The sequence below is a fragment of the Dermacentor andersoni genome, chromosome 11, assembly GCF_023375885.2.
Source record: "Dermacentor andersoni chromosome 11, qqDerAnde1_hic_scaffold, whole genome shotgun sequence".
NCBI lineage: Eukaryota > Metazoa > Arthropoda > Arachnida > Ixodida > Ixodidae > Dermacentor > Dermacentor andersoni.
This window is the reverse complement of record NC_092824.1, coordinates 34889582-34908426: the sequence shown is the minus strand read 5'-3', so window position 1 is coordinate 34908426 and position 18845 is coordinate 34889582. Positions and strand designations below refer to the sequence as shown.

Below are 18845 nucleotides of genomic sequence, written 5' to 3'. Positions count from 1 at the left end.
ATCGGACGTCGGGCGTGCGACAAACCGGGCAGATTTTCATCGTCCGACGTGTCCGACAACTGCACCGTCGTTTGGCCGCAGCCAATGGCAGCGCGGCTGGCATGTGACGTTCCCTGACGTTCCCTCCACGGAGGCGGTGCTGGCTGGCCGGTTTCTCGCAGTTATTCTTTTTCCTTGCCTGCTGCCGTTTGTTTCTGACATGAAATAGTTACCAGTTCAGTAAAATTATCTCGAACGTGTGCCTGTTATGCAAACCAGCGCCTTGTACACTAGCACTAAGCTAGTGGTGAGATCGGGAGCCGCGACGCGAGGGCATTTCGCGAGCAGACATCACACACCGACCGTCTGAGCGAGGCCGCTCGCTTCGCTTGCACGTTTGCCCTTCGCAACGACTGCGTCGAGTAAACCAATTGTATTTAATTACGGCCGACCTAAGTGTACAGTGTTAATTGTTTTGGCAAAAATAAGCACTCTTCGACGAGCTCGGGCTGGATCGCAAGCGCCGTCGGCTGCAGCGTCCGCCTAGCTATGCCTACCGGCCATATCGCTGGCTTTAGCGGAGCCGTCAGTGGACAACGCGCCGTCGTGAAGTGTTCTGTCACTCACAGGGGCATACTTTTATCGACAGCGTTCGCGTAAAGCTAAAGCGAAGCAGTGTTGTGCAGAGTTGTTTATATTGCGTTTCTCGACGTGGACATGAACTCAAGCTTGGGAGCTGGATGTGGGCGGAGCTTACGCGCCGCTCATGCCGTAGCATGCAGCGCCGCACGTCGGATCGGACACCGAATCGTACCGCGTGTGTTTGTATAGCTCGCTCGTGGTTCGGCTGAAGTCCCCGTATATTCTTTATAAATAAGAAAGCCTACCTAGGCACTGTAAACCCAACGATTGGGGCCTAAATGCCTCTCCGCCTCCCACTACGGCTTCCTTTGAGTGACAAAGTCTGATCTCAAAGGCCGTGCTTTTGCAACCTGCATGCACCTGAAGCAATTGCGAATCTTGAAGGCAACATCCGCTTAGTTTTTATTACATATACATTTCTTTAAACTTCGTATCACAAAGTACAAAGTACACACTTTCGGACCAAACAAGTCTATTAAAGGACTATCGAATATAATTAGGAAAAAACACGCAATTTTTTTATTTAAGATGCATTTTTCTTAAAAACCGCAGAGTGGCGCTACTGCAGTATTTGTTTGGTCGACACACACGTTGGTTGTAGTTAAAGCCCCTGCATCTAAAGCCCCTGTGCAGGGGCTTTAGTTGTAGTGAATGCTCCTTGCAGTAAGGTGGTATTTGAGTTTTATTTTAGAAGTGCCTAGACAAAACGTGCTCCTTGTCGTGTGCAGTAACCATCCCAAACCCTCCGGACTCGTGTAACGCCATTAGTTCGCCGTGTGTTTCGTGCGATCCACCAGTGTCGTCAGTGAGTGCCCTAGTACAGCGCCCGTCCGAGCTGCCTTTGTTCTGCCGAGCTGCCTGCCCGCGCTCTCGTGAAAAGTCTGGTACTGGGGCTTCGAATTGTAGTGTTTGGAAGACTGTTGAAGGTTGTGCTTTTGTGGAGCTGGAGTTCATCGGAAGTTGTACAGTGCTTGCGCCAGAGAAACGTCGGTGCCTCTGTACCTGTTAGACGGAGGAGCGTTTGCCAAGTCTTGAAAGGTAAGCAAGTTTGGCGCTTGCGCGTATTCTTGAAGCTTATGATTTACGTAATGAGCGTTGTGTAACTAGCTAGAGCAAAGCGCTTTCCTATCGTAGGTTAGCCATGTTGCTGTGCACATTTAGCAAGCAATTTCACGAAAGCTTCCTCTGATGTTACAGCGTACTTGCATTCTGCTACCCGCCTTGATTGCTATGCCTGAATGGGCACACAATTATGAAAACACATTGAAAGTTGGTGTTCGTTCGATAGTTTCCTGGCAAGAAGTTATTCGCTATATAGGCATTCCCGCAAGTACAGTACATGTGTAATGTACACGTCGATGTATCATGGGCTTCGCGCGTTGACACACGATTGCTGTTTGACGTTTTAGCAGATAGAAGCTTGTATGAAGATTTTTGTATGTATACAGTTCGGTTTGGAGGTCCGCGTCGCGAGAACCTGTGTGTATTGTTTATGTTCTTGAGTGTCTTCGCGTATTTGTCTTCTATGTTACAGAGCGGATATAGGCCGATATTACAATAACGAGGTGCATTTTTAATCTAGACATTTCAATCAGACGCCGGCCTTTAAGAAAGACAGACCAACCAAATCTTAATAACGAGATGTCAGCTCTTGCAATCGTAGGTTACGGCAGTGCGTAATAATTTAAAGACTGCGATTTTGTAGCGATACTTACCCCTCGATTCTATATCACTCCTCTCGCCCACCGCTAACGGCCGGCAGCTGCAGTACGTAGCACGGGCCGGGGCGTCGGTCAGCCTACTAACGAATTGCGAAAAGGAATACCATCGCTACAAAATCGCGGTCTTTAAATTGTTACGCAAATTTTGTGCACAATGAGATGTTATAAACACACCTTGCATGTACATGAAAAAAAGGTTTACAACAGAGATGACATATATGCATGGGCACATATATCTGTCAATAAAATACTCGAGCCTCTTTCTGCTTACAGAAAAATAAGTTATGTCTCCTCGAGGGCATGGCTGCTTGTACTAATGAACATCTAAGGGAAGGTTTTCTCTAATCTCTATTTTTGATATCTAAATGCTTATGTGGCATGTACAAACTGCTTGCATCAATTTCTCATTGGGATGAGCTGTCTAAAATTAAATTTTCAGTAATAATTGCAGTTATTAACTCCTTTCACCTGTCTACTAATTACTAAAGTTCTATGCTTCTACCTTGACAAACCTTTTGTGAAATTAGTTTGATGAGGCCCAATATACAGGGCTTTCTAAATTGAAGGTATCAGTACCTATTAAAGACTATGCTAACTATGAAAATGCTGCTTGTGTATGTGGTTTATTCACTCTGTCAGACAAAATCTTTACACCCAAGTGCAGTCAGTAAATTGAAAACTGCATGTCTGCAAGGGGAAGTCAGAATTGTATTTCAAGACAATTGCATCTTCTTTGATAGTTCTCGAGCACTTGTGCGTCACTAATCGAGCACAGCTTGGCCCAATACTCGATGAGGCTTGAAACTTTCAATGTCTGCTAATCACTAAAACAGCACCAGATCTCACTCTGTGTCAAGGGCTGGCACACATTTGCTTAGTTCTAGGCAGATGCATGTCTTTCTTTCGCATTGAAGTTCCCAATACTTTCTAGTCTTACGTAAAAGTACACAGCTCAGTACAATGCATGTATGGTATACGTAAGGCTGCTTTGTTCTTTAAACCGAATCAACAAGGAGCAGCGACTTCCGTTTTTGCAAACCTTACCCTACTTCCTAACCATTCCTTGATCAAACGTGTATAAAATGAATCTGTGGTTGTTGTATTCTTTCACAGGTAGACATCGGTGACGGTGTATACGTTGAAAAGGGCCTGCTGAAGACGCTGTGCCTGGATGCTAACAACTTAGGCTTTCTCTTCGCCGAGGGCCTCCTTAAAGCTCCTTTTTCAATAGAAGACTGAAGGGAGGTCCTTCTTTGGGCGGCTGTGAAATGCCTTCCACAGGAGGATCCATTGGATTCCAAGAAGGTCAACACCATAGTAGGTATGTGTGTCACGAAGAAGCATCTTAATATTCTTTGTGCAGTTTTCAACAAAACTCCTTTCATGGCAATTTCAGTGCTATCTTAGGGTATACTCCTTTCTTTCCTGCTAAAATAGTTATTAACCTGATTATAATAGCATATTATAATGCAAGCTTTGCCACCATAACTAGGAAATTGTCATTACTGTTGGCATATGTATTTTTGTGATAGAGGCCCTGGTCATATGAATGCACTGATAACATAATGTCCTGTCTTGTGGAAAGCTAACATGTTTAGTAACAAGCTCACTTTGACAATGTCTGCCTGCACAGCAAAGGCATCTTCTAATCTTGCTGTAGAACGTCCGTAATGCCTGTTCAACTGCTTACATGTTGCTTGTATCATTTCGTGGTTCTTAAGTGCAACACAAAAGTCAACTCTTCTATGTACCTGTGCCCAAGCAAAGCTGCAGCACAGTTATGACTGGCACCTTGCCTTTCCTAAGATAATTCACACATGAAACTTCCATGTACTGGTCACAATACGAATATCGAAGTTCATTAAACTGAAGTTGATTTATAGCTTTTGTTTGTAGATGACAATTGGTATGATATAGTTTATGTGTCGTGCATCTGTTAGTGTTACGCACATCCATCACACTCCCAGCTTCAATGCATTAATTCAGTCATTTCATGATTTTTAGGACTTTGCACAAAACAGGTGGAGATGTTTAGAGCTCACAGGGTTGAAAGCTTGTCTCTTGTGCACTTCCTTTTTAAGAAACAGATGCATGGTGTGTTGCAATGTCACTGTAGCAAAACTAATATATTGCCTTTTTTCTTCTTTTCTAGACTACACAACGCAACATTTCAGCCTACTTCCAGGGCAGCTGGAGAACTCGTCCTCCTTACTAGCCCGGGGATATTAAATGGATGTGTTCAAGCACAAATGGAAACCTGTCTTCTTCTGTTGCATGCCACACCTAGCCACTTGGCAATCACTATTCGCCACAGACAGATAGTTGACAGGATGTTACTAGCAAGTCGTTAGGATATATAAAGGTGGTTAAGAAATAGTCGCTGCACAGTTTTTAGGAAGCAAATAAAAATTTTATTTGCTTCCTTTTTAGCGAACAATTTTTAGCCAACAAAGACGCCAAGGACAGCATGGGGGAAATATTTTGTACTTACTAAGTGAATTAAAGCGATGATATAATACTGACAATGAAAGTGGATGAAAAAATAGTTTGCCGTAGGTGGGGAATGATCTGACGTCTTCCTATTACGCGTGCGATGCTCTAACCAATGCTCTACCGCGGCGCTGTTTCCCCATCCACTTTCTTGTGAATTTATGTTTGACTACCATAGCTAACCTTCGGAGTGTTAACCAGCGCCATCACTCACAAACCTTGGCGGTGGATGTGGAACACTCTTTAAAATTAAATTATGGGGTTTTACGTGCCAAAACCAGTTTCTGATTACGAGGCACGCCGTAGTGGAGGACTCGGGAAATTTCGACCACCAGGGGTTCTTTAACGTGCACCTAAATCTAAGTACACGGGTGTTTTCGCATTTCGCCCCCATCGAAATGGGGGCGAAATGCCCCCATTTGGGGGCATTTGCCCCGCCCCCAATGGGGGCGAAGTGCCCCGCCCCCATCCTCGTAAAGTGGGGGGCGGGGCACTGTGTAATTAAGGCAAGCTGCTGGTTCAATTTGTCGTGACAAAGGACCTAATTGTTTCATGAAGAAGATATTTCACACGTATAGCTAATAAATCATTCAGTATTTACGACAGATTTATTGGTATGTAGTATACGTGGCGCCAGCATATGTTTACCAACATGTGAGAGAGAAGAAATTTTATTAATGAATGGTCAGGCAGTTTCGTTGTGGTGGCCTCAGGTGGCGGCTCAATGTCCTAGAACTCGGGCGGCATCTTTGGCTTGCCGGACGGCCCAGAGCTGGTCCGCCAACTCTGAACTTTTGAGAGGCGCCTCCCAGCGGCGGTGACGCCCATGGAGAAGGTCCCCGGTGGCCCCACGCATCCGGGGCGGCGTCGTGAAGAAGCGAGCTCGTGCCTTCCCGTACATTGGTAACGGCCGCGATTATGGACGCGTCGCGAACGGATGTGGTCCCATTATCGTGGTTGCCGGCACATTCCCAGAGTAGGTGTCGCAGCGTTGCTCGCTGCCCTCAAGCTTTACAGGCATCTGTTGGATATCAACCCGGGTAGCAGTGATGTAGGACCGCGGGGCTAGGGTAGGTGTGTGTCTGGAGCAAGCGTAAAGTTGCGGCCTCATTCCTCTTTAATTGTTGTGTGGTGGCAGGAATGTGCGTCTTTGGAGTCTGTAGTGTCGGGTGAGGTCTCTGAACGTGGTCAGGCGATCGCCCCACGCCCATTGTGATTCTTGTTGGCGCATTTCTGTTGTAGTGTCCCGATCAGGCAGATCCGATGCCCTGCTCTCGGGGCCGGGGGCAGCTGCCACATAATCTGAGGCGGCTCGGCGTCTGAGACCTCGAGCCGTGGCGTGGGCCGCCTCGTTGCCCGCGAGCGGGACATCAGTGTGTGCCGGTGTCCAGAGGAGGAAGTCCGTAGAATTTTTGGGTTGCGAGGGCGACGACGAGTCGCCGTCGTCAGAAATTTGGAGTATGCGGACCGCTTCCCGCGAGACGCGACCGCGCGCGAAGCCGCGGATTGCCGCCTGCGAGTCGGTGATAACGATCGCAGCGCTAGGCACCGTGGCCAGTGCTAGGGCTATTGGGGCTTCTTCGGCCGCCTCCGTGTGTCCCGTGGTCACCGTGACACTCGCGAGGCACTTACCCGTGCGCTCTACAACCGCGATCGCGTGGCGCTTCTCTCTCCTTCATATCGCGCAGCGCCTACGTACACCGCCTCGCTGCTGTTGCCAAACTTCTTCTGAAGGTCTCTTGCTCGTTTGTTGCGTCTCGCGGCGTGGTGCGTCGGGTGCATGTTCTTGGGAAGCGGCGGGATGATCAGGCGGTCGCGGACCAAGGCCTGAACCTCCATCTTTTCTCCATGCTGAGTGTGGTACGCGATGCCGAGTGACTCGAGGATGCATCGACCTGTCTTTGAATTAGATTATCGTTTGTATTGCGCAATGTCGTGCGCCTCGATTAACTCGTCAAGTGAGTTGTGAAGCCCGAGCTTCAGAAACTTGTCGGTGCTCGCGCTGAGTGGGACGCCGACCACCCTCTTAAAAGCCTTGCGTATCATGCATTTAACCTTGTTTTTTTCGCACCCTATCCACTTAAGGTAGGGGGCAACATACGTTATGCGGCTTATCGCGTTCGCCTGCACAAGACGGATCGCGCAGTCTTCATGCATACCATTGCGTCTATTCGTGATGCGGCGCAAGAGTCGGATCGTGTCATCTACCGAACGACGAAGTCTTCGCACCATCTCTCCATTATGGCCATTTGCCTGCCGGTGTAACCCAAGGATTTTAATTTTGTCTACGTGCGGTACGGGAGTACCATCTGCCAATATTATACGTATTTTGGAGTATTTCCGTTCTTCGTCGCGCAGGGTTTTACGACCTTTCCTTGTGGGTTTGTAGATTGACAGTTCGGACTTTGTAGCCGAGCACTCGAGGCCCGTTCCACCCAAGTAATTCTGGACCGGATCTACTCCTGCCTGTAGCGTTCGCTCGACGTGACCGTCACATCCTCCCCCGGGAACCCAGAGGTCATCCGCGTATAGAGTGTGATGCAATCCTTCTACTTCTGTTAATTTCTCGGGTAGACCGAGTAGAAATAAATTAAAAAGTAATGGTTATATGTCGGATCCTTGCGGCGTGCCGGACGGACCCGTCTCAAATTCCGGCGACTCCTCGTCGCCAGCGAAGATGCATGCACGCCGGCACGCGAGGAAATATCTAACGTAATTATAGGTACTTTGGCCTAGTCCTAATGTTCGAATTGTTTTTAAGATTGCTTCGTGTTTAACGTTGTCAAAGGCCTTTTTAATATCTAGGCCGAGGATTGCCTTAGTGGAGCTGGTAGTGTCGTCTACGATCTGGTGTTTAAGCTGAAGCAATACGTCCTGTGAGGAGAGGTTGCGGCGGAATCCTAGCATGGTGTGCGGGAACGCGTCACGGTCTTCGAGAAAGTCGGTCACGCTGGTGAGAACTGCGTGTTCCATGACGCAAGCCGTAAGCGAAATTGGTCTCAGATTATCGAGCGTAACTTGCTTGCCGGGTTTTGGAATCATGATAACGCGGGCCCGTTTCCACGCTTCGGAAAGGGAGCCCCCTCGCCAGCACTCGTTGACGTAGGTCGTGAGTGTCGGCTCATCGTCTAGGTTACGGAGAGTCTTGTTGGTAACCAGGTCCGGGCCGGGCGCCGATCCGGTGTTTAGTTCGAACAGGACTATTCGAATTTCTGCTTCGCTAAATTCCGCGTCCAATTTCTCGTTTGCGACGCCGTCGTATTCGGCATGTTGGATGCTTTCGGCCTTCTTAAAGTAACGATCACGTATTGCGTCGAAGTTATCATCTTTGTAATCTCTTACTAGTCTACGAGTATTGTGGCCTTGAGCGGCCCTAGTCTCCTCCGGATCTAATAGGTGTCGAAAGAGGCGCCAAGCGCTCGCCCCGGCCATCTGCCTCTCGAGGCGGTTGCACGTGTCTTCGCACTGTGCCCTGGATACCTGGAGTGCGTGTTCTTCGATCTCTCGGTCTAATTGTGCTATGCATTTGCGCAAAGCCTTATTATGTCTTTGACATTTCCATCTTTTTAGAAGTGCTCGCTTTGCTTCCCACCTATGTAGCAGCCTGCTGTCAATTATTTCGAGGTTCGCCTCGGGCGGAACTTTACTCGTTGGCGCGTCTACATCCCTTCTGAGCACCTCGGTCCACTTGTCTATGTTGGTAATCGGCTCGTCGCCTGGCCCCGTGGCTTGCGGAACCGGCCCCACTTCACAAGTTTGAGTTTACGGCCTTTGCTTACAGGGTTAGTCCCACGACCACTCGGGCCCGTGCCTATCGTCATCTCGATCAGCATGTGGTCACTTACTGAATCTTGCGGATTTTGCCAGTGCCCTGTGGTTACATTCGAAACGAACGCGAGCTTCGTTTCACTCACACTGTTCCCTCTGCGTGTAGGATCGGCGGGATTCGCGATCAGTTTAAGCCTTTGGTCTTGCGAGTCTTCCCAAAGGTGTTTGCCTTTGGGTGTTTCTCGGGCGCAGCCCCAGGCTCCGTGGGGCGTATTAAAGTCGCCCGCAACAAGTAGAGGCTCGCCGCCGGAAGCCGCGCGCGCGCCCCGGAGCAGGTCCCCGAAGCGGTGCTGCAGCGTGAGTTTACTGTACACGTTGAGGACGAAGAGTCCGCGGCCACTCTTAGGAATTAATTCTTCGAATACGTGAGGTATCTTTCCGCAGGGAAGTTCGCGCTGCGCTACAGTGACGTTACGCCGAACGAGCACGGCAGCGACCGGCAACGGGCGGGGCGGGGGTGACGGCCGGCGCGCCATCACCGACCCGGCCCCGGACCATCTGCCACGCGGGGTGTAGTCCGTTTCCTTCTTTGTCTGTTGTCCGTCGCGGTCGCGTCTATGGCTTTGTAGCCAGCGAGTTTGACCGGATGGTTTGCTTCCTGTAAAAGGATGATGTCCGGCTTCGTCTCGCGGCTGCGTATGAATTGCTGGAGATTAGGCGCGCTCCCTCCTGTAGACCCGGCAGTTCCACTGCCAGATTGTGTATTGTTGTTTCCCAGTGTCAGTGTGGTTCGTTGCGTGTGTAGCCATGGTGATGCCTGTGTTTAATTTAACCGGTCGCCATCGAGGCGACTTGGTTGCTGCTGTGGTGGCGTCTCTACGTCTGTGAGCGTGCTTTGCTGCGGCTGATTGTGTTGTTGCTGTCTAGAGTACGGCTTGCTCATCGTTCTTATTGGTCCACCCGCAGCTGGCGGCAGCCTCGCTTCTATGTCGTCTATGCGCGCCAAGTGCGCGGCGAACATTTGCGTTATTTACTCAGAGAGCTTAGCTACCGCGTTATTAAACATTTCGTTCATATGTGCCGTCTGTTTTGCAAAACGTTACTCGAGGCTCTTCTCGATGCTGTCTACTCGTTCTCTAATTTCTCGCAACGGCTGTATCGCTGTTTGGTGTCGGGTCTTGCGGGATCTATTGCGATCATTTTCGCGGTAACTGTACGATTATCCCGTTCATCCGCCGTCTCTACCGAGCTGGCCTCGTCATCCGTGTCCAACCCGGCCGGCTCAGGCCGAGATGGAGTCGGTGATCGAGGCACCGAGGACGGCGGCATCGTCGTGTGACGTTCCTGTGGTTGCTGCGGTTGTGGAGCCTCGCCTTTCAATTTGAAATTTTCCTCTCTGAGGAGCGCATTTTCGCGTTTAAGCTTGGCAATCATCGATTCTAATGGTTCTAGGCGTTGTCGTAGTGCTCGCTCTATCGCTCGCTCGAGCTCGTTCCCACCGCCGCCGCCGACCGTGGGTCCGCCAGGGCGGCCCACCGGAGCGGCTCCGCCGCCGGGAGAAGCGGCGACAGCCGCCCAGCTCACCTGTTGCCCAGTGCTCTTGTGACCTTGTTGCTGCTGCCACGGCTGCGGCTGTTGACTTTGTTGATTGATGCGGCCGACAGCTGCGATGCCCGGACCGGCACCACCGCGCGCCATCGATGTGCTTCTCGGCCGCTCTGCCCGGTTGCGAGAACGCGATCGGGATCGGGATTTTCCCGCGCCACCCTTCCCGCCGCCACTGGTCGAGCGTCCTCTTCGGTTGTCGGTGACTGAATGACGGTCTATCTCTGGGTAATTGAGGTAGTAGCATCCGTTGCCATTGCAGTCGCTGCTGCTGTTGTAACAGCTGCCGTACTCTGCGGCCGCTTCTTCCTCTTCTTGTCTTTTTCGTTCTAGTTGGCGGCGCTTGACTATGTACGGGGTCTTGTATCTAGCCTAGCACCTGCGGTCTCCCGTGAAGTGTCCCTTGCCGCACAGTCGACAACGCGGCTCGCATCGATGGTCAGGCGACGGATTGTTGCGTCCGCAACCACGGCAACTCTTGTCGTTGGGATTGGGGCACACGTCGGCGCGGTGTCCCATCCTCCCGCACTCGTAGCATACGTCAATCTGCTTTCTGTAGAGGGAGCTTCTGACGAGCATAGGTACGTAATATACGTATCTCGGTACGTGGCATCCGTCGAACAAAATGATTATGTTGTCTGTGTTGCCCAGGCGCTTGGCGTGCAGCACACCGGGGTTGCGCGTCACTACATTAGCGATGACGTCTGCCGGGCTCTCGGTCTTTGTAATGTTCCTGATCAGGCCCTTGGAAGTGTTCTCCGGGGCAGCTTGATAGGCGTTCACTTGGAACCCTCGGCCTCCGATGCAAAGCTTGCTAATGGCTCCGTAACGTGCAGCTCTGTCTTCAGACGGCGTGCTGAGCACCACAACGTTCTGTTTAACGTTGAGGCAGATGCTACCTTCCCCGGCCGCTTCTCCATCCACACCCGCCGAGTTACGTAGGCAGCAGTAAATGCGATCCGTCCCGTAATCGCGCACGTTGAAACTGCCTCAGGGGCGTACGAGCATTTTGCAATCGTCCGGCGGTAACTCTGGCATTCGGCTTGCCATGGCAATCAGATGCACTTGTCGGGCGTACTTCCTTTTGTACTGCGCTGTGGTGATTCCCGTATTCGACGTGGCTACCGTCCGTTGCTGCATGTGCACCTACTGGTTATGCGCCGACTGGGTAACACCGTCGGCCTGTTTCTTCCTCTTGACATCGCACCACTCCGCTCCCTCGCCGAAATCTTCCGGCCTGAACTCTGTTCCTTCTACCTGGACAACTACCATTTAACGTCGGGAAAGGCCTGGCTCGTTGCCGTCGGTGAATGGGAGCCCCAATGACCTCCGGCGACAAGTAAGACTTGGCACGCCCCGCAACCGTGGCAGCCGGGCAATGGTGGCGTACGGGGAGATGCTAGGCTTAGCTTGCTCCGCCTGCGTGGCGGAACAGAAGGCGCTGCCTATCGGCCAGAAAATGGGCCACCTGTCAGAACTTGATGCTGAGGGAGTCCTGAAGCTTCCGCCTATCGCTGGCAAGAAGAATTTCCATGAGAAGTTTGGTAATCCACCAAGAACATAGGAAAGTAGCGGAGCCGACACGAAGTACGTCCGCACTCTGTGGTCTCCTTCTTCTTCCCCCCTACCAACATGTGATAGAAAAATAATTAAACGCTATGCTTCAGGTTGTTTTCTTCTCCCAAAGCAAACTGTCTGCGATCTGTATCTCGAGTCAATTTTAGCATCGCTGATGCAAGGCATTTACGAAGAAAAAGAAAAGAAACTTATCACTGTACTATGTTGGCAATATCATATGGATACTACCAGCGCTGAATATTGAACTTCAATGATTCGTGTGTGCTTAACTGTTTACGTTTACATGTAAAATCCGGTGATTTTTAGAGTTCTGCGGATATGAGTGAAATTCGCTGGAACTTTGTTGTTCAGGAGGCACGTCGGTGAAATATTCAAAACAGCCGGGCTAGAAGTTGCGCAGATATATTTACAAATTATGTCATCAATTGCCAGCTAAGATATTGGCCACTTTGTGTTATGCGGTAAATAAGGGTATACCCAGAGCGTGCTGGGAATTGATGGCCCACAACAGGCCTAGCAGTCCAAGATCGAGAGGCAAGTTTATGGGTCATATGCTCCCGTCGCAAGAACTTAATTTCCCTGTGAACAGGTGAGTTTGCAGGGACGGCATGGCCACAATTAGTACATGACCGGGGTTGTTGGAGAAGTATGGGGGAGGCCCTTGCCCTGCAGTGGGCGTAACCAGGCTGATGATGATGATGATGATGATGAACAGGTGAGTGATGGTTGGAAAGCGGGGATGAATAATTCAATGTAGAAGTTTCTGTCTAGGGCCCGTGCATGAGGGCCCTAGATAGAAAGGTCTAGGGCCCTCATGCATGGGCCTAGGGCCATCGTGCACCGGCCCTAGATCTGGGGCCCGTGCAAGCAAGGGCCCGTGCATGAAGGGTATCAAAAAGGTTTACAAAAGCACTGGTAAAAACATCAAACAGAAGTCATAACAGATAATAAAGAGAGGGAAAAAAATATGGCACATCAATGAGCACCTTATGACCGTGAAAACAATTATAAACACTGCAACGTCAGGACAAACAGTCCTTTGCAAGAAGAACACAAAAGAAAAGCGCTTCACATTATGACGTTAATGCATCGAATGAGTCACTGTTCTGAAGCATACATAGGGGCAAAGCGTTCCAGTCTGTAATTGTTCATGGAAAAAATGAAAACTTGAATGTGTTAGTACGTGTTCTCATTTGTGTTATCGATTTAGCATGACGCTTTCGAGTCAGTTGTGGCATCAGAGCTTGGATGTACGGAGCAGGGTCTAATGTGAGGTGGTTGTTTCTCAAGTGAAGAAACTTTATTCACAGAATTTTGCGACGTAGCTTAAGTTCCTGGATATTATTTTTTTGCATCATAAAAGTTGAGGAGTCCGTCATGCGGAATCGAGAAAAGATAAACCGAATGGATTTACGTTAAATCATTTCTAGAGCATCAATGTTTTTTAGTGTGTGGGTCCCAAATATTACATGCTTATTTTAGGGCAGGTCTCTTGATTGAACTAAGGGCAAAAGCTTAACGGATGGAGGGGCTTGTGGAAGTTTATATCCGAGGAAGCATATCTTACGGAAGGCGGATGCACCTATGTTAGGTACGTGGTTATTCCAACTGAGATTCTTTGTTTTTGTTACACTATATTCACTGACTTATTTGGGTAGGTGAGATGATAGCGTATATGTAAACGAGAAGTAATTTTTCTTTCTGGTTAAATTCATGTACACTGTTTTTTCGGAGTTTAACTTTATACCCTATTGGCTGCACCATTGATTATGACGTAACTCATTATTATGAGTGGCATTATGAGGTAACTAGCGGTACACATGGTGTGAATTAATGGCACATGACAAAGACGAGAAGTCGACAATCGTGAAGCAAGGTTTGGCATCATATGCTGTGTCGCGGGAAGTTACGTTCCATGTGAACGGGCGAGTGATGGTTGGAAAGTGCCGATGAATTGGTGGTGAACAACCCGCAAACAGAGTTTGAGCCCATGCCGATTGCATTGATCCGATGAGATGAGGCCTAGCACAATCCCCGCGTTCATGCCCCTTGCAGACCTGACTGCAGCAGAAGCCATGAGGACAAAAAAGATGGTTTTTATGTAGTACAGTTTTTATCTTAAAGATTTGAAGTCAAGCATTCTTCACTTCGTAGAACGCACAACCAAACAGTGAGAAGCGGCGACTTGGCACGCTATAACCATCGGCACATCGCCGTTCTCGAAGGCTGTCTGTTGTATTCGGTGGCGTTTGCTTTAATAAATGTAACTGAGTACATTCGGGATTTTTACGCATTCTTAGGATGACTAATTATTTAACTTCCTACACGCACTGTTTGCCTCTCATCCGAAACGGGCGACAAGTTGTGGTCCCTTTACTACAACAGCGTGCAACAACCGCCTCGTTGAGCTGCCAACGGCTTGAGTATTGAAATCGGTGTAAGTTCCTGAGTGGAATGTACTTTTCGTAAATAGACTTGAGAAGCGCATATTTGCAGATCGAAGTGGATGAGAGAGACAGTGAGAAAAAAGCCTTTGTGACGCCTGACGGACTTTATGAATTTCTGGTACTTCCTTTTGGTTTGTGTTCGGCGCCAGCAACTTTTCAGCATCTAATGGACATGGTGCTCTCCGGACACAAATGGCAAACATGCCTGCTGTACCTGGATGATGTGATTGTTTTTTTCGTGCAACGTTCGATGAACACTTACGATGGCTGAAGACTATTTTTGCAGCAATACGCTATGCCGGTCTCACTTTGAAGCCTGAGAAGTGACATTTTGGTTTTCACGAGCAGCAGTTTCTCGGTCACGTCGTCAGTAGCCAAGGAGTCCACCCTGATCCGAATAAAATGGCCGCCATCACTAATTTATTTCCCAATTGCATCAGACAAAAAGGCCATGCGACATCTTCTGGGACCCTGTGCATATTAGCAGCGATTTATTGCGAAATTATCGCGCATCACATGGCCGTTAACACAGCCCACCAGCACGGGCGCCGAACCTTGTGCCAAACCCTGGTGATGATGAGTGGCCAGCGTTCGTTGTCTTCACTAGAATATCTCCAATAATAAAAAGGAACGTTGCAGACGACCTAAGAGTCCACCTCGATGAGAGGGTCCCTCTTCAGGCACTATACATGGACCATATCTCGTCCCTCGCCGCGCAAGTTGGAAGACGCCATGACAGGTTTGATCACGTAATTCACGGAAGATGTGCGCTCGATGGGCTTTCCTACTTGCGCAGAAGTTTTTTTTCCCTGTGACGCAGTAAGTGTCGCAGGAAGAAAAGTGGGGGCGTCGTTATAGTAGAGGCGGCTACTGATCTGGCGCTCCTGGTCAGATGAAGTTAAGGCCAGTGCAAGTTAGCGGCGGCCCTCAACACGTCTCGCAGTGGTTGGAACGGTCACGTACTCGGGTGCATCAGACCAGTACGGTATAATTGTGTTGATAGTGTGCGACGGATGACGGCCGTATACAATAAAAAATATGTCGAAAAACCAATGGTGCTCTGTGCCCCGGCGTTGTATGCGGAGCTTACAAAGGGTTCAATGAGAAGTGAATTTTTGGTCAAACGAATCATACGTTGCAAACATGTCACCAAGTCAACGGGTCAAACGTTCAGAGAGCTCGTTGCATTGAGGGTGATAGGTGGTAGTTGTCAGTTGAATACGGCAATGGTCGAGGATGGCCTCAAAGTCTTCGGACAAAACTTGCGCCTGCGATCACTGAGCAGTTCCTGGGGGAGGGGGGACCTTGGCGTCGGACAAAACTTTGAAGGAGGAACGACGCCCCGTCGCATGCTGTAGCTGCCGGTAGGACAGCGGTGTCTGCGTATTGCATGAGATGGTCAATTGCGACGATTTCCTAGCGGTTACCAGCCATTCTTATGTGAAGTGGCCCATAAAAATCAATGCCGATACGCCCACATGGCCGCGCTGGTCAAGCTACAGGCTTCAGAGCACTTGTCGACTGGGGGGCAGATTTGTGGCGTTGGTAATCGGGGCAGGAGTGAACACACTTTCGTACATAGCTGTACATCCCTCGCCTGTATTACCGCTGTCGAAGACGCCCTTCAAATTTTAAAAGCTCCCAGGTGCCCACACTGTGGATAAGCATGGAAGGATGCGCAGATTTCAGAACGCAAGGTTTGCGGTATTAGCAATAAGAACTGGGGACCATGTGAGAAATAATTGCGTCGGTGTAGCAGGTCATTGCGAACGGCGAATTGGTGAAATTGTCGACGCAGCATGCGAGTTGGTGGTTCTGTTGTAGAATCGCAGAGAAAGTCTCTAAAGGAGGCAATCTCGTGCTTCTGGCGCTGCTCGCAAGCGACTATTCCAGTGTCAATGCACGAAATGCTAGACTGAGACGCTAGAAAAAAGGAAAGGTTGTCGGGCAAGAGGGATCGTAACTGGGCGTCGGTGTCGGAATCCTGGCGTCCGTTTGGGAACACGACGTGGATGTGAAAGCCTTGCAGCCAAAATGCCCAGCGAGCAAAGCTGCTCCAAGGATACTTCAATGATGAGAGCCAGCAGACAGCATGATGGCCTGTGACGATATCGAATTGGTGCCCATACAAATCAGGACGGAACTTATTAAGGGCCTACACGATGGCTAAATATTCCTTTCTATGTCACACTGCAGCTGGTCTCGGCATTTGTCAGTGTTCGACTTGTGTATGCAACGACGTATTCACCGAAGGTGGGTTTACGTTGCTCAAGGAAAGCCCCGAGGCCGACGCTGCTGGCCTCCGGGTGCACTTCCGTAGGGGCTGCTTGGTCCTGGTGATAAAAAATTTCGCGAGGAAGTAAGACAGCACATAGCCATGAAAGCGTCCTCGTCCTGCAATGACCATAAGGTGAGAGTCCGATTACTTCCGAGCAGCTTCGTCAAGGGTGATATGACAGATGCTACATTTCGAATGAACCGTCTGAAGCAGGAACGAAAAAAAAAATCAAACTACCCAGTTCTTTTATCGCCGTTGCCTTAGGGAATTCTGCGATGGCGCGAAGTTCGATTGGATCAGGGAGGATGCCATACTTTGATAGGATATGACCGACGATTGTAAGCTTTAAGCACTTCAACTATAGGCACTTTTTCAAGTTCACCTTTAGGCTGGCATTCGTTAAGAATGTCAGGGCACATTTGAGCTGCTGAAGGAGTGTGCTGAAGTCAGGAGTAGAAATAACATCATCGACATAGCACAGGCGTCCGTGCCAGCTCAAGCCACGGCAAACTAAGTCCATCATGCGCTCAAACCTTGCGGGCACATTAAAAATTCGAAAAGGCATCAAGTTAAATTGCTATAGGCCATCAGGCGTAACAAATGCTTTCTTCGGCCGGTCCACTTCCATTGGGATTTGCCAATACGCCGACCGCAAATCTAAAGAATAAAAGAATTCCGCGCATTGCAGCCAGCAATCAATGGGGTCATCTATTCACGGTAGGGGATGGACATCCTTGTGAGTGATCTTGTTAAGCCGTCGGATATCTGCAAAGAAGCGAACTGGGTCATCCTTATTCGTAACAAGGACAACAGTTGATGCGCCCCAGTCAACAAATCCTTCAAAGACATTTTGTTGGACCTTCAGGATTCCTGACGGCCATTAAGAAAATCCTGTGTGCACGCTTCTAACATCAATTGGAATCTTGAATGTCCGTTCAGGCTCTCTGATGGCGCCCCTCAGACAACAACGCGATTCTTAAGTTCTATCAGAACCGTCGGTGGGCACCACTTCAACGCCAGTGCCAATCTTTAATCTCACTCAGGACCTTCTATGGGCATCTTTGCAACACCAATACCATACCTGACTGTCCTTCAAAGATTTCTACGCGAGTATTTCTAATACCAATACGAGTCAAAGTCTTCAACGCTTAAGCTGCATGCAGTGCTGCAACACAAATGTGTGGTCGCTGAAATAGCTGGATTCCTCGTCATAAACTAGCTGTTTAAATGCGTTTTACAAGCAAACTACTCGGCAGACCATGTGATTTGTCCTTCTTACAGTACGCGGCCGCGTACTATATCAAGGTCGAATCACCTGGCGGAGACGCATTTCGTCTACTTGCTCATGGATCACCTGACGCTCTGAAGCACATACGCAATACGGACGTTGTGGCAATGGCGGAAGGGAGCCGATGTCAATGGTACGCATAACAGTGGACGTGCTGCCCAAAGAATTTTGCGTGTCATCGAAAGAAGAATGAAATTCCTTTAAGACTCATAGAAGCCGCGAAGTTATGGCAGCAGAAACATATATTGCCAAAGTATACCATGGAGGCGAAGCCACCCTATATGCCATTTGGGTGGTCCCCTTGGGAAAAACGCCCTTACATAACGAAGTATAGTCCTTGTGAAGGTATCCTTGTCATCGCGCTGTCAATGATCCAGCCCTGATCTTTAGATGTGGTCATGGTGAGTATAGTTTCCTAGTAGGACTTCGCCATGGACTGGGATGGGGTTTGAGGGAAGGTGGGGCAGGTGAGGTGGGTGTGTAGAAATTCTCTTGTTTGGCCGCAGAGTTTACAGAAGGATGAGAATTCATAAGGGTACCTAGCATGAAGGAGGATGGGATAGGGAGTCGTGCGACTGTGTAGTCGGCGCCAATGTGCAGCTTGCGGAAAAGTAAAGGAGGGAGCTGGGGGATGTGTTCCCATCGGTTGTCCCGATAGTCGGCGAGATTGTCTCTAAAGGATAGCAGGCGTTGTTCGTTTTGTGGAGGAGGTCTAGCTCCTGCTCGGAATGTGAGACCTCGGACTAACGAGTGGACCTCCTCGTTCGCGGGGAGGCCAGCTTGCGCTGAGGTCCCGATTTGGGTTATCGGGTGTTTGCGGTGCCAGAAGCACAGCGGGCGAGCAGTAGTTTAGGAGATATAGCTTGTCGCTAAAATTGAATATCGTGGATTTGGCGCCAGAGATAATTTTGGTTGCCGGCGTGGAAATAAACAATGTAGGACCCCGTAATGCGTCTATTATTCCTTTTTCAATCTCGTTTTAAGCGGCGTAGGGCAGTCGTGTGTAATATGGATATCCGGATATCCGGATATCCGGCGTCGTTCTTCCA

The 18845-nt window shown here is 49.4% G+C and overlaps 1 long non-coding RNA gene across 1 annotated transcript; it reads left to right on the top strand.

Annotated features, from left to right (window-relative positions):
• Positions 1-1223: 1223 nt before the first annotated feature.
• LOC126518377 (uncharacterized) lies at positions 1224-4592 on the top strand. The gene is made up of 3 exons (XR_007596364.3): positions 1224-1659; positions 3456-3663; positions 4495-4592. It is a non-coding gene; the product is annotated as an uncharacterized lncRNA (long non-coding RNA).
• Positions 4593-18845: the final 14253 nt, after the last annotated feature.